Genomic DNA, 17,463 nt, shown 5'->3' with positions numbered 1-17,463 from the left:
TACAGAGATAAAAAGAGCTGTGATATCAATCTGTAACAAGTACGATACACGGTATAATTTTGGCATTGATAAATCTTAGTTTGAAGTTTCCGAGCGCTGATCACGATAACAGCGCGAAGCCTCGCAAGAGATTATAATGTTGGATTCTTGACAATTAATGAGAACACCAAATTAGCTTATTTCGATTATAGCATTCGTAACACTACATCATCAGCTTGAGTAACGTTTTCTTTGACAGGTTTCATAAGATTCCTTAAGAGTACAATTATAGAGATAGTTGAAAGTGCCATAGTTGAAAATTCATCATCGTCGTTTTGCCTCTGGCGATATGTTACAAAGCTTATTTGCAACCTTTGTTGTGTTTTGTTTTATCGGATTACACTTCGTTTACTTTAAAAGGGACTTCACCCGGTGAATGAACACCAAGTAAGCTTTTTTACAAACATTGCAGATCAGCGATATGGTTTGCTTTAATGGTGTTGCCATTCGGATGTTTACATTTTTCTCCTGTATTAGTAGCAGAACAATGCGTTCTAATCGTTTCATACAACAAGGTATTTTATTAATCGAATGACTCCTTATTCACAAAACAAGGAAATGATTTGAAATGTTTTTGTAGATATATAAATGAAATCTAAATTAACTCAAACAATTTGAATGAGCAATCTTGTGAAGAAGATCACGCCCACAATAATACACGAATTCTAAGAATACCAGGCTTAAAATATGTGAATAAAGGAAAGTATGAGCGGTAACCAGCTCAACTGTAGTCAAAGCAAGGAATTTAACGGAAAAAGGAATTAAAGGAATAGCGAGAGAATTTTTGCCACGGAAATGCAGATCTATGTGCACTCAATTCTCCTCCGTTTCATAGAGAGCACTTTAGAACTCAAAATTCAGTATTTATATTCATTTTCATACTGGAACTCAAGTAAAATCCCTAAAATAATACAATTAAAACATTGGTCGATTAATTTACTCTTTCATTTTTCTCATTTGAAACTTAGTAGACAGTAATTTTTCACATTTTTGTTTTAAATTTCTACTAATAAGGGTTAGTCGAAGTGTTTTGAGAACGGGTTTGCATTTTATTAAATTTCGTAACTGCAGCTGAAAAAGTTTTTTTATTTATTAGTTTGATTTAATAAATTTTAAACTGTGTACACACTGTTATAATAACACACACACTCAACATAGCCCCGCACTAGGGAAACCCTGTGTCGCGGGTGCCATGGACACACACATAGACAACCACAAATTACACCCAAACTCACGAGAGAAATAAATGTAGGTCATACAAATATTTCGCCCGGCCCGGGAATCGAACCTGGGACCTCTGCGTGGCAGTCCGGCATGGTAACCGTTCGGCCACCGAGGCAGTTAAGTGTTGTTTCTGCTTTGTCACAAAATCACAAAAATACATTTTGTGTACTCCTGTATTTAAATCTGTCTATTATAATTTCATAAACCATACCATAAAGGCGCACTTTTTAGGTCTGAATCTAATTTCTATTGTCTATAGTACTTGCCAGTGAGCTGAAAAATTTCGTTAAACGAGTTTCAAAAAAAGAACGTCGTATTTTTGCCAATTAAAATATCAATTAGACGCTACTCAAACGCTATACTGCCTCCAGATTGGTTAAAATGGCCTAAAAGTCTTGCAAACCGGGCCATAACTCTTTATAAAAAAAATAGTTTCCATAGTTTCTTACTGACTTGGCCACTTCTATTTCTATGGTTTTTTGTTTTGTAGCGTTTGTATGGCTTTCGTCTAAATATATGAAGAGGCTGTGTAGTGGACCCTTGCCCTATCCTAATAAATGGATTAAAAATAATTTAAAAAAAAAGAATTGCGTTTGCTGTCATCGATTGTTAACAAAATATACATTAAATATTGGTGCTGTTTCATTATATTATTTACTCGGAGTAAAAGTATGCAATCGTTACATAATTCGATATTAAAATCTCGTACCTGTTACTTAGGCCACTCGGCATCATCAGATGTTATAAGACATTGCTACTTTATATCTAATTCTTATTTTATTTTATAATGTCACTTTATCGTTCAACTAATTGTGCCGGTGTACGGTGTTAATACACGACGTTGTAATACCCAGTTCCAACGAGTCGAAGTGCTGGTCGTGGGCGCAACATCAACAACATATTATACGGGCCATTGCTAAGTTCAGGTCTACTCTAAGGAAAACTTATTCAATGCGGGTTTAGGACTTAGTGCATACTTGAAAGCACATGCACGTCGTCGGGTTTGTTCCCAACTACCTTTCACTATAATTTTTTTTCTTCATTTGTAATTTAAATAAAATTGTAGTATTAATATCGAGTTCTCAGGTTATTCGCGATTGTTAGACATAGTAAATGGGGACCTGCAAAGAGCCCGAGACATTGGTTTTGTTTGAAAATACAAATGAACGCTATTTAGATTCGAAAAAGTAGTTTGATTTCCAATTGGAGTGTTCGTTCGTAATTTGTTGAATGAAAACCTACTAACATAACTAAGCGTGAAATACTATTTACACTATTGACAAGCGTGACTGTTTACAGAGTATTTGTCTATCTATTCGGATGCTTGTTCAGAATATGATCCCAAACAGCTGAATGAGGTCTAATGAAACTTTCAAGGATCATCATATATGTATTTCTGCTTGGATTCGCTCTTTGTTTCATTCGAATACCTTTCAGGGTTTCGAAGTTACAGGGTGTTAGCTTATATGAGAAACGAATTCATTTGTAACATTAAGAAAGAAGATATCGATAATATTAACCTTAGAGCTAAGTCCAAACTTGTGTTACCACGAATTCGTTTAACTAAGGTAAACGATTCTTTTATGGGGAACTGTATACGTTTTTACAAGGTTTCGGAGAGTATATACTAAGTTCATTATTCAATAAGTTTAAAACTTACATCAAAAGTACTTTAATTGAAAAGTCATCAAATCAAAGTCATCAATCAAATTAAAGACTACGTGTTTGATAAAGATGCTTGGAAAGACGACACTAGTCTAGATTCTACACAAATATGACCCAAAGTGTATTCCATAGCACTTAAGTTTACTCAAAAAGAGCAATCCCTAGAGTTTCTTTCTCGTTCTTCTCAGGGAAGTCAGCACAATGAATGAGCAGTACTTTAAAAATGACGTTTTCTAACGTACAAAATTTTACCTATGGAATAAATTATATTATTTTACTTTATTGGCACGAAACTTAATACAGTCAAAACGAGCATATTAAGCTCCTCCGCCAACTACCTCCGTGGCCGAATAGCTACCATGTTGGTCTGCCACGCAGAGGTCTCCGGTTCGATTTCCGGGCCGGGAAAAATATTTGTATGGTCTACGTTTATTTCTCTCGCGAGTTTGAGTGTAATTTTTTGTGGTTGTCTAAGTGTGTCCATAGCACCCACGACACAGGGTTTCCCTAGTGTAGGGCTATGAGTGTATGCGTTCTTATTATTAAGCATGACTTTTTGGGACTTTGGAACGCTCTTGTCGCAAACGGCATAGAGTTGAGTTTGAGGTCTCTTGGCCCTGCATAGAATAACAAGACACACTTTGGTTGGTTTTACAAATCTACCCCTACTAAGAGAAAAAACTGGGTAGTAAATTTGATATGTCGACGTCATCTGCAAATTTTTAAATTTATTGCACCAAGTAAATAGAACAGAAATACTAATTGAACAGAAGGTGAGCAAAGGTGAGAGCGAAGGTCATAATCGGGCAATAGCGTGCAAGAGAGAATGAAATATATTATAAACTCACCAAATAGAAATTACAAACAAATAGTTTATATCACATATAATAAATAACAACAATATACATGCACATAAATATATACACATACATTTTCTAAAGACCACTTTAACAACTAAAAATGCAAACTAGAGATAGGACAATTTTGAGAGACTAACAATTTGGATACTGTAGCGTCCAAAGAGCAACGTTTTTACGAGCATTCTTTTCTAATTTATTGTTTTTTTACCTAAATCGTTCCGTGTATTGGGACACACACGAGGGACGGGTTGAGTCGATTGGTGTTATTAGATTACAGAAGACAAAAGTAGTGAAAATATAATAGTTTACATTTTAGCTACATATTACGCATATTACGGCAATAAAAATTACAGACCAAAAACATACTTACGAATTGAAACTATTTTTCCGGATTTAAATCGCGTATACTTGTTTTTTCAAACAAACCGACGTTTCGGGCCCTGTACAGGTCCCATCGTCACGGTTGACTGAGGCGGTACAGTCATCAACCAGTTATGTCTAATTTAATGTAAACCACCCTATTGTTTCACTATAGTTACAAAAGTCATTAATTAAATATATTATTTCGAAAATCGTGGCGAAAATGCTTTATTTAGATAATAAAAACTATAGTCGCACGTGTAATATTACTATGGTAGTGTGTCATATCATCGTTAATTTTTATTTTATTTTAATAAATTTTCCATTTTCTGTTTATCGTATAAAGCAAAATTTATTAACGCTTCAATGAGGTACACTTTTTTGGACAACGTTAATAGGCGTTAATCGGTAGTCGTCTTATAGCTATTGCCGCTAGATGGCAATACATTGAATGAAATTTCAATATAAAATCAAAACGTAGTAACTTGCAATAACAGATATTGAACTTACAACGATATGCCTTAATAAGTTATTTTAACAGTCCAGAATTTGTTAAATCTTTTTAAATAAGAAACTACGACCAAACATTATCAAGATTTTATAGTGCGTAACAAAATGATAGTGTGAGTTTTGGCGAGAGCGGGTCTGATAGTAATCGAGCCTTAAGGCCCTCCCATTGTTTTTGCCTTCCGTGGTGTGTACGTACACGGTACGCGGCGAGCGCGCACACATACCGAGACGCGCTGCCACATTTATATGGAGTTACTATTCTTGTCTTATTATACTGTGACACTACTGTGGTACTATGAATATCAGAATAAAGGAATCTACTCCAAGTCACTATGCAAAATATCCAGTCAAGTGCAGACGGAAGCACATCACGTTGACGGACCTTGTTCCGTTGCTCTATAATCGAACAAAGGTGTATAGCTTGACGTGCTGTTGACCGTACAAATTTTTGAAAACTGTTTTTGAATGTATATACATATATATTATATGTATATACATATATATTATATGTATATACAAATCTAAAACTTGTTAAATCGTGTTAACGCTAACAACAGAAAACAGTTTAAAGACAATTTTGGTGTCCCAGCGATTAGTTATGTGGTTGCTAAATTAAAACGTTCCGGGTTCAATTATCAATAGAACCAATTTCAGAAACAAATATTCTTAAGTTAATTTAGTATCTTTTTTGTTGCTCGGGTTAGTAAAGGGAATTTCCTTTTTGAAACTAGGTTTGTAATCGGTGTTGTTGTCTGGTCACATTATTTTTAATTTCCACAGCGCGTTACGAGTCGATACAACGTCAAATAACTTTGGTTGAAACAGTTAGTGTTAATTCAATCGCTTTGGAAAATATTATATATAAAAAATTGGGGATGTCATTGACTTACAAATAAATGGACGACGGGTCTAATACAAAAACCACGAAAAAAATGTCCCAAGTCAACCTATTCGAAATTTAAATTGTAATGTCATCGCAGTATCGCGCTGTCAGTAGAACAAATGAAGACTAAAGCGGAGTGTCGCGCTCTGTATACGATTTTAGCGCCTTACAAGTGCGGACACTTTTTAGCGCGGACCCGACATCCATATAATTGTAAGTCAATGGGGGATATACACTGATTAGTATACGGTGTGGAAACACGATTCCTAAAAACTTTCACGATAATAAACCAAACTTACCTCAAAATTTTACAAGAAATCCGCTGTATTCAATAGGTGCTTTACATATACCAATGATCTTTTTTTATATTAACTGAACTAAATATAACACGGAAAGTATACAGCGTTGGCGAAAAGTATTAAGCACCCATGACAACTTAGTTTTTGGGGAATACGAAAATGAAATAATTTGAAACAGTTTACACATGTTAATATTACTATTTATTAAAAGAAAATCAATGTTACGTAGGTCCACCCTTTGCGTTAAATACGGCAGAAATTCTTTTTGGTAGAGCGCTAATGGGATTTTTACAGCCTTTAGGACTTATAGTTCGATTCTTGGCGCAGACGGCGTTTTAGTTCTTCCTCTGTGTCTAATGAGTGGCGCCTGACGTTCTATGGTGTTTAGGTCCGGAGACTGGGCAGGCCACTCCAGAAGCTCAATGTTCTTTTCTCGAAACCATGTCAAAGTGTAGGCAGATTTATGACATGGTGCGCTACCCTGCTGGAATTTAATGCCATCCATATTTAGTATCGCCAAAAAGTGTTGAAAATGAGAGCAGCAACGCAGATTCCAGGACGTTAACACAAACATTTCGCCAACTCCTGGAACAGTCCTGCAGCCCCGGATCATTAAGCTGCCTCCGCCGTTTTTCACGGTTGATACTATACAGGCAAGAGTGGCTTTACAGCCTTTCAGGCCAACTTCCTGAAGTCTTCTTGGAGTAGTGCGAGCAAAAATTGATCTCATAATTGCGAGTGACATGTCAGCAGCGATGTCTGAAGAAGATTCTTCCGAATTTTTAACTACTCTCTCATTAACTTTGGGTCCCCTCGGTCTGTGGTGACGCGTTTGAGCCCTGTTCTGTGTCTGTTACTGTAAGACCCAGTAGCAACGAATCGCTCAATAGCATATTGCACAAATCACAATCTTAGGGTCGTATTCTAGAACTCTACTCAATGCTCAAGTCAGGACTTGAGTATTGCAGTGAGCACTGAAAATCATACTCAAGTCCTTGCCTTTAGGGTCGTATTTCAAGTGCTTGAAATCATACTCAAGTCTGCTCAAGTCCTGACTTGAGCATTGAGTAGAGTTCTGGAATACGACCCTCAGAAATCTCTACCTGTGATTTCCTTTGCTCATGCAAAAGCTGTACATGTTGTTCTAAGTTAGTTTCTTTTAGGCATATTACAACAATATCAGTAAGTGGAACTAAACAAAACACCAAAAGCGCACTAGATCACTGGATGTGTAAGTAACGAGCGATAGTAGTAAACTGAGAAATAAATACAAAAATGGTAATATGACAAATTTTATGGCACCAGGTGTTTTATTGCTAGTTGCGGTGGGGGAGCATTGTTTTTAAACCTTTATAGGTGTCGAAAAAATAATCCTTAACTATTGTTAAGGATAATTTTTTCGTAAGGACCTGTTTTCTGCAATACTTATTGCGCACGTTTGGGATTTTTAGGGCGCTCAATACTTTTGGCCATGGCTGTACGTTATACATTTTTCAAATGACTTTAATTTTGTTTGTAAAAAAAAAAATGAATTCTGCAATAAAGCCAGTGTCCCTGCCACTCGACTCGCGCAATAGAGCCTATTTCATGCGACTATATTTAGTAAGTAAAAAACTTGAATTCGAGGTCGTATCGACATTTAAGTTATAGAATCAAAAGGAAATTGTCCTGTTAGTTCCGTCCTATTAATAGAACGGTTGTTTACTCGTTTAACATACTAGCGGGCATTATTAATCAGTCGATATATGAACATTACCTTTTCCCAACTCCAATTCACACAAAGGCAACTAATAAAAATAAAATAAACTTCAAATAAAGTGACCCATTAGTAAGATTTCGATACACAATCATGTAGTGCGCGGATAGTGTAGTAAAGTCAGCTGTTAGGGTCATTGTCGTTAATGTGATACGCGTACAAAAAGGAATTATCTTATGTCAACGCAACTTCATTTAGACCGCCCGTCGCTTCGTAGCGCGTGCCTCTCTTATAAATTACCGTTTGTTGTGTCCTGTCCTCTAACAAGTACGGTAAGGTAGGAATATAAACAGTAAAGGAAAAAGTACTTCAGCCTATCACATTGTTCATCATAAAGGACTTATCTCATCACACTTATCAGATCAGAAAAAATTAAGAAGCGAAACACACAACGTCCTTTTTTTCTAACGACCGGCTCAAACAGACTCCGCGTTCATAATTGTGTTTTCCATAAGCTCATTAGAGAGAATAGTGAGTAACAAAAATTATAATACGAAGAAATTAAAAATAAAATTGTAAAAACGATACGCATCAGAATAATAATTAGTCTGTTAATGAAAAAATGTAAATACTTCGTTGCTCTTTAAAATCTCTAGGTAATGTAATAATAGTAACGGTAGCGAGTTCCGGTACGGTACGGTACGGTAAGAGCATTTCCAATTTTGCATCCGAGTGGAAAATAAAGCAGAAAACAAGAAACTAGAGTCAGCGAGAAGCGGCAAAAACTATGTATCAATGAATTGCATAATATTTACGGTAAGTTTATACGACACGTCGGGTGATTATTAGCGGTGCAATTGCATCAAATACTGGTCCGCTAGGAATGCGACCGGTTGTACTCACTCACCTACTTGCATTGCTCTTATATCATTTGCAACGTCCTAAACATTAACCTCTTTATGGTTATAATAGACCCACCTTGAGTTTCTGTTTAGATTGGTTTATTCGATATGTGATACATCAGTTGACTGTTGCCAGAGGACATTTTAATCTATTTTCGAGCATGCGATTTGAAATGTATCTTTCTTAGACTAATTGTCACTGAGACGATAATTGTTTTCGAGAAAGTTACAACGTAATTTATCTCGTCACATTGCATATCGTCGGTGTATTGTAGAATGTGGTACAGTGCATTTCGAAAAATTTTTGACTGACCGTTTTAAAATATTTACGTCGTGTTTTAAAACAAAATTTTGGTTTAAGAATCAGTACAAGCTCAATAATGGCTTTGGTTGATTCCGAATAACACTGAATGTGTTGTATCGATCACTTTGGAAAAAATCTACAGTAAAATTCCTCAATTTATAAACACTGATTATATAGGGTGATATTATAGGGTGTGAAATTTTCACGATAGAAAAAAAACACAAAGTTACCTCGAAATTTTACAAGAAAATAGGCCTTTTTCAATACGCTTTAATGTCGTTTGTAAAAAACTAAATTCTGAAATAAAGTGTGTGTTCCTGCGACTCGACTGGCGCAATAGAACCGATTCAGTACGGGAAAAATTTGAATTCGGTCTGAGGTAGCAGCGACTCTTAATTAAGTTTAAGTTTTAAAATTAATTTAAACGAAGACTAAAAGCAGTCGTGAAAAAGTAACACATGCTCCCCAGAAATTTTCGAAATAGCGCCCTTTCTACAAAACACCGAGGATATGTTCATACCCAACTACTTTTGTAATTTGTTTTTAGACGACAATTAAATACTTATCGCTTATAGTACGTGGATACTTTCGATTTTTCAGAAACTTTGGCATATGATCCTTAAAATACTTCGTTATTACATACACAACTTTTGTATAGGAAGAGTGTGGTAATTCCTAAAAGTAATAATAACGTAACAGACTGGTCAAACAAATCAAAATAATAAATTTGCGAAAAGTAAACACCATTTAAAAGAATGTTAATGACCTATGACTAATAGTCGAAGCATTAAGTAATGTGTAGTTGCGCATTCGTACCAACAGTAGCAGGTCTTGTGCGCCGGCGGATACGAGCAAACATTACATAACTTTGATTGTGTTTGTAAAAAGTTGGGGATTCCCTCCACTACAAGCACACCTTACACGAGCACGTCGATGCACAAGTGTGCGTGTAACCTTGCCTTCCTTTACATATTATTAAACGCCGTCGAGCTATCCCTTTGCGTATCTACAAAAAAAGTCGAGCCATAACTGTATTGTTACGAGAAAAAGAGAAAATGAATGACGTGAGATTGACTGTTATTACTATTATTACTTCGTTTCGTTGAGCTGCCGCGAGAAACGATAAAAGGCTCTCTGACCGGTTTACTTTTTATGCATGTTCGAGTATCAACAATAGAAGGTAAACGGTATTTATTCATCAAAATCATCTGTTTCGACTGCCGTCGCCACAAAAAAATCCACAACGTTGACATTTTTAATTAAGAACCAGGATAATAAATAAAATGTTTACTTTTTCTGGTTCAAACAATCGTTTTCACCATGACGACAAAATAAACAAACGGGTTTGTTTTAATTGTTAAGAAAAGATAACAAGTAGGTGAAACGTTTTTAAGAAATTTCGCTAAACTTACCCGCATTAACATTTTTTCAAGTTACAAAACAAAGCAAACCTCACACAAAACGTTGCTCGAAAAACATTTATAAAGACCTGTAAAGTCCTTTATTCAGAAGTTGAGTTTTTTGAGGAAAAAAGTTGGTTAATAAAATGGGTCGCATGCTTGCACGATATTAAACTCAAGCATTCCAGCAGCAGTTTGTGGTTGATGATTATACAAAAGTGGGTGTTTTTAATTAGGAGCTTCCATAAATAGAAATAACATTACGTCGCGTTATGCGGTCGGTTACAGCGAGTTATTTTGGTTAGCGCCGTCACGCGCCCTTGTGAATGCCAGAGTCGTGGTGTAGCTAGGTGCAACTTTCGGCAACAGGTGGATTGCATTCGAACAACCGTCTTAGACAAGTAAATATTGAAACATACTATAATCAAATTGTGGCTTACTAAGGTTTCTTGCAAAACATCTAAGTCGAGACCCGGGAAGGCAACGCTAACTAGAGTTAGACAATTACTACACCGAACTTTGGTGTGTTTATTTTGGACAGTAAGTCACTCTAATTTTTGCTGGTATGAGTATTCAAGGACGCGATATGAAACATAGTAATAATTGAGGTAAATAGAATATCACGGGACTGTCGTCGGGTCGATTGTGTAGGTAAACATAATATATTTAATACTTTGACTATTACATAAAGTGAAGATATCTGATAAGACGGATGAATTAATCAACAATGCTCCACGAATGTAAACAAACGGATTACAAGTGTTACTGACCTAATAAAGCGACCCCTTTCCCGCCCAAGACTGTTCAATAAAGAACTCCCTTTAGGTACGTACTATCTGAGTACATGGAGTGGCGGTCGTGACCTTTAATGTAGATATATGTACTTCAATGTATAGACGCGCGCCCCGTTATGTACCGTCAAAGCCGCAGATTAAAGAAATGCGCACCCTCTTTGGATGCGGTTTCAACTAAACTTTTTACAGCTCTGGTGTTCCGTAAAAGGTTTCGCGATTCAATTGACTAGTGCCGTAATGCAATTTTACTGACATAAATTGGCTATGCCAAAGATCTACATTTCCGCATCTAAAGTAAAAAGTGTGGCAAAATTTCGCTAAGTTCATATACATTTTAGAAGAACAAAGAAATTACCTTGTACGTCCTAATTAATGTTTAAAGACAGGTTACGTCTCAAATATCGAGGTCGGCACATTAGACGTCGCATTATGGGAAAATTTGGTATACAGTTAATGGGGCGTAATGAGCCGAAGACAACGCCTAGACCCGACGAGGTAATCGAAATTGCATTTTAAAAAGTGGAATGACTTAATAAATGCACTACAAAAATTGGAATAACTTTGAAAATGCACTGCATAAATGAGGATAACTTAAAAACTGCCACTACTAAATAATATTCAAATGCTGTACGCAAAGGTCGGACGGGGGTGGGTGACGTCATCAGGCAAAGAGCGCACAAGACCGCGTGCAACGTATCGCCTGTATTAGTTATTTCATACTTCTTGGCGGAACTTTAAAACATACTTGTAGATTGTATAGATGTGTGTGCATGGAAGTCATTTACCTTTCCGATTGCGCTCAGAACAAGGTCCTTGACAATGGCCTCTTTTACATATACATACGTTCATCGATGTAAGTCTATGTTACGTCATTGTGTTTGCATAATGAATGAAAGATTTATTCTATCAACCATTGCTGCCATCATCGACTGCTTGTTGAAGTAACAATCATTGTTTTCTAACAACTCAGTTGTTTCACATCTTTCATACAAAGACTAGGAATGGTTTCTCTGAGAATATGCTCGCGCGATACTGACAAAGAACTATGTCAACATTCTCTCGCGGAATCAGTTTTTGTGAGTTCGCTACAGACTATGAAGTGGTTCGTAGAGTAAAAATAATTAATTTGAACCAGATATATATATAGTGCGAATGTGACAAGCGATAATGTGCTTGACCTACAGATTTGTTATTAAATCCCGACGTTTTGATTTCAACCAACGGCTGACGAAGGGAGCCGGCAATTACGTGACGTCACCACGGTTAACGACCCCATTACAACATTCAACATTTTGTATGAATGAATGCAGGCCGCGTGACGAGTGACGTTTTTATTCGCCAATACCGCTAACGGTGATGTAAGGTGCACGCTTTACGTTTACTCAAATATTTAAATTTGACGCCATTACATCTGAATATAATTTATATTCTAGAGTAAATCATAATGTATCTCAACTTGTGCAAACACAATAAACTTAAAGTTCTTGAATTCATTCCCAGAAATCCTACCAATATAGGCAATACGTGATACGTGCACACATAATGCGGGAGACTAATAGGGCATAGAGTACGCAAGCATTCATCTGGTCTAGCGGGACATACGAGGCTACTCCATTATCCGAACGCAATGACTCGATTATATGCGAAATTCAACATCACAGACTCAAAATGAACAGCTCCGTCGGCCCATTCAGCTCGTTTTCATGCACACAGCCGCTGTAGCGTTACGAAAGTGAGAGCGAAATTTATTGGGGCTGCTCTACACACGCACCGCATCGCTTCTATTGCCCTAAATATGAAGAGGCAGATATTGATCGGACATGCAAAATGTAATCAACTGCCGTGTGTGGAATTGCATGTTAGTCACCTGACTGATACGTTAATGAAGCACTTTGTTTCGCATTAAATACCGTAACTAAAATTGTGGCTACATGGCTACTCGTGCTTCGCATATTTGGCAAACGACGGGTTTTAACGTTTAATCATAATTGTTAGTTTGAAGATTGTAATTGGGGACGAAGTCTTAAAAATCATTTAACCAAGGAAGAGAAGTCGAGAAACAAAGTGACATGAACATAGGGTGATAGAACCTGGAACACAGGTCCGTAGGGAGACAATCGTTTTTGAAGACAAATATAAACATATCCACATCACACAAAGCTAAATCTAAATATAGCAGCGCCGATATCAGCGGCTCGCCCTTGAACCAGTCGCACGGAAACATTTTATTATTATTACCGAGCTGTCGGCGAGCACGAGTATGTCGGGTCGTCGACCCCGCAACCACGTGTCTCCTTATCGACAACTATCTAACACGATTGTGGGTAAACAACATACCGAGATAAATGACTAATTCCACAATGCCCGACTATTTAAGCCATTCATAAATAATCACCATAACGTCATAGCGATTTCAATGACAATAAAGAGAAGGCGGACGCCTTCAATTCAGAGCGACGCTTTAGAATTTCCAGTGAGCGAGTTGTCATCCCACGTTCAATCGACCATTATAAACATTATATTGCTGTTTCTATTTAAATAACATGATGCTAAGTAGTGATTCAGTAAGCAGTCTTTAGATGAGGGCTCTTCTTAACAACGCGCACTCGGAACAAAATAATTATGCTCCTACGGTGCTGCTCTCAGAAGTCAAGGGCCAGAGCAAGTCTAGAGCTTTCAAATTGAACTACTGCTCAGACCTACAGCAGATGTGGCGCGCTCCCATTGGTAGGCGTGACGAGGCTTAATCAATCTGCATACATTTTGAGGCATGAAAATACAAAATGATAAAATCGTAAACATCATTTTGTACTAATTTGCAAAAAAAAACTCATTACGATTGAAATATAAACTGTACCGTGTGAAATGAGCCGGTTACTAAATCTTTATTATTTGTTCGTACGCAGCCTACATGGTACATCCTTACAAATGCGTACGACCTTGGTTGTGAACTCCAAAGTGTAAACAGGCACGTGCTCGATGCATTGTTTTATGGCCGGCCTGTTACGGAATACCGTAACTGGCGACTCACTAGGATTTACACGTGGGTGTAGGCAATACACATACATTGCATTTCACAAAGTATGACTACTTTAAAGAGTATATAAAGTTGTCATAAATTTCTCTAATGTGGTTATATCGGTTATATATCAAGATTTAATCTAATATGCACAAAATTACAATGTCGTTCTCAAATTTTGAAAAAAACTTTAAAAAATAGAAGTTGAACCGAGTAAAGATATGGAGAAAATGTTGTCATAAATAGTAGTTACTACATAAATATACCTCACAACATTTTCCCATTGGGGTAGGCATAGTTTTCCATATACTATGAGCCTGACATAGGTTTCAGTCACTTACTATATGCACTATATTTCAAATTTAATTCCCATACACGTTGATTACTTAAAAGTTCAATCACGCTCTACAATAAAACATGTGCGTAGCGCGGAAAAGGCTTAAGGCTAGCGGATTTGGGAAAACTTCGCCCCTATTTCGAAGCGAGCTGTAGAAGCACGGAAACCTTCGCCTGAAAGCGGGACATTTGCCTACACATCAAACTTTCACTATCGCAGAGCGCTTTCGTTTTTATATTCGTTACAAACGGGCTCGCTTTGTTATTCCTGCATGGCTTTTTTTTCGTTTTACTCGACTACGAAAAAGTAACAATGACGTGAATACATAATACATACAAGTGCATTCCTAATTCTGGTAATAATCTCCCAACATTTTCACAGAAAATTTGTTTCTTTTTTCAGCGGAAGGGGCGCTGTATTTCCACTACAAAAACTGCCAGTTTTAATTGAAACCTTTTCATTATTCATTCACGCGCGCGAACAATGAACATTCCGCTACTAATAAAAATCTTTTTATTGAATCTTCACGATATAGGAACGGGAAAATTCGAGCATTCTCGATTTGCTATCGGTTGCGGAAATACGGCTACGTTATTGCACTTTATTACACAATTATTCTTTTAAAACGTTCAAAACGGAACTGGGAAGTCAATCTATTTTAGATGTTAGAACTTTGTTTTATAAGGAAAGCTTTCGCAGATTTGTATCACGTAAGGGAGTCACCACACTTATCGATATGGAATCATAAAGCCGATAAAAAAAAGCTTTTTGACAAGCTTTTTCTGACCGGCTCAAGCAGATTCCGCGTCACCAAATGTGGCGACTCGCTTACTTATTGTAAAAATTAGTTAGGTAGTAATAAGTTTCTCTCGAAAATGATACAAAATTCGGCTTAGTAACTCCTAGACAAATAAAAAAATTGAAAACATGCTATTATAAACAAAGCACTTTTTAAACAAAAAATGTTGTCTAGGGACTAACGTACAAGCTTCAAATTTGCATGAATCTAAAATAAGTAAATTATAAAATATTGTCCTGAAATAGAGGACAGGCAATGTAAAATTCCTAAAATGTCTCACAAGCTCTATTATAAAGAGTCAAGGATCGCTTACGATGTCGCTTTTAAAGTTGCTGAGATATTCCTTCCGCATTGACTCCTCACATTTGGTTCTCCGAAATTAAGTAAATTTTATGAAATACTTTCGCGTTTCGTTTCTCAGAAAAAGCGTGGTTTTAAAATCTGTACGTATAATAATAGATTTCTTGTCAGTTAATATTAATATTCAGTTACTTAATAAGTACGTCGCTATTAATTATTGTATTTCATATGATTGTTTGCATGTGATTTTTTATTCTTCACTCAATAGAGTCGATGATTACGTTGACACGTTTTCTAACATCAGATCAAGTTTTCTAAGCTACGATATATATTTTATTTTATTCCATGACTAAATTACTATAATAAACGCACAACACAAGACAGGACCGTATTGTTCACGTCTAACGGAGTTGACCAACAGGAGTTAGTCAGCTCCAGTTAGACTCGAACAACACCGTCAATGCTAACTGCCTCGTGCCCGAACGGTTACCACGCCGGACTGCCACGCAGAGGTCCCAGGTTCGATTCCCGTGCCGGGAGAAATATTTGTATGGCCTACATTTATTTCCTTTGTGTGTTTGGGTGTAATTTGTGTTTGTTTATGTGTGTGGCCATAGCACCCGCGACTCAGGGTTTTCCCTAGTGCGGGGCTATGTTGAGTGTGTGCGTTATTATATTATTATTAATGCAGGCCGCAATTCTGGTTCAATTATAGTAGTTGCACTACATCAACGTTCTCGATCGTCCCTTTCGGCATTTATGTTACTAATTTTAACTAAATGTTTAATAATTTGGCTTGATATTTATTTTTTATTTGGAATTAAGAATCTTTTTATTTTTGGTGAAAAATACATAAATTTTTAATTATAGTTAAACATCAGAAATAACACAATGAAAAAATATGTGCCTTGATTGAAAAAAACCAATTCAGTACAATTCTCGAATACAACTTCCATATATAATTGCAGAATGAGGGGTTTTTATACTCCAGGGTAGTAAAATATATAACCCTTTCGCTAAGCAAGGATAAATTAAAATTACACATACGGGTAATACAAGGTGTTAGCATCTGGAAAACAATCAAGTTACAGGTGAATTTGTTAAAAATAATTGATTCATTTTTAATTGATCATAAATAAATGGGAAAGTAATTTTATTTTTAACGCAGTATTTCACTTCTTTAACTTGATTTAGAAAACACAAAATGTACAGATGGCAGCACATCAAGCTACACAATGACAGATCTTGTTCTGTTGCACTGGAGTTGATATTCGAACCAAAGGGTTTAGCTCGATGTCTTGTTGACTGTACATTTGTAAAAAAATCATGTAAAAGCCAGAAAGTCACAGAAAATAAACTTTTTTGCATTCTTTGTCTATCAAGCATAATAGTTATTTTTATTGGTACCAATAACCATATATATAATATATAATTCTCTACAGGTAACTTGTTAAGCCTAACAAGACACCTGTAGAGAATAATTTAAGGTCAATGTTGTAAGGTTCAAATTTCAGAGAGATAATAATAGTCAGGGTACTTTGGCGCACGATCAGCCAAAATATTTACATTGAAACATAATTAAAATCAGTTATAGCTTGTAAGTTTTACGAATATTGCCACTTTTCAGCTTTTACAGGAATTTTACGAAGAACTAAAATTAAATTCGCTAAGTTGCAAAGAAGGCATTGGTCAAACTGATCTGTTTTCACAGATTGTTCAAAATGTGATTGGAAGTTGATAAAAATTAATTAACAAAATCACTTCAACCAATGTTCAAGCAAAATTTGGGAAAAAATTGTTCGCAAAAGATGATCAAAACTTCTATTTTACTTTACCTTTACTTCAAAATAAGATACACTAAATACATATGAAAACAACAGATAATAATAAAATGTAAAATTTTTTCGTAGTTATTGTCAAATTGTTAAGGCCATGCCAGTGACCAATTGGTTTTAATAAAAATGTTAAATAAACAGCTGCTTAAACATCTTAAAGTGTTATAGTAATATACTCAAAGCATGTCTCTTTCTTGTATCCACTTAACTATTTTCAGTTACAGAATGGACATTTTT

General features: G+C 36.1%; 1 protein-coding gene across 10 annotated transcripts in view; it reads right to left on the bottom strand.

The window, feature by feature from the left end:
- Positions 1-17,463, bottom strand: part of LOC113239525 (trithorax group protein osa) — a 95,726-nt gene that overhangs the window by 76,312 nt on the left and 1,951 nt on the right. The window lies entirely within an intron of this gene.

This window comes from Hyposmocoma kahamanoa, unplaced genomic scaffold, assembly GCF_003589595.1.
Source record: "Hyposmocoma kahamanoa isolate Upper Pololo Valley unplaced genomic scaffold, ASM358959v1 99879, whole genome shotgun sequence".
Taxonomy (NCBI): Eukaryota; Metazoa; Arthropoda; class Insecta; order Lepidoptera; family Cosmopterigidae; genus Hyposmocoma; species Hyposmocoma kahamanoa.
The sequence above is the reverse complement of the archived record's forward strand: the minus strand, read 5'-3'. Positions and strand labels throughout refer to the sequence as shown.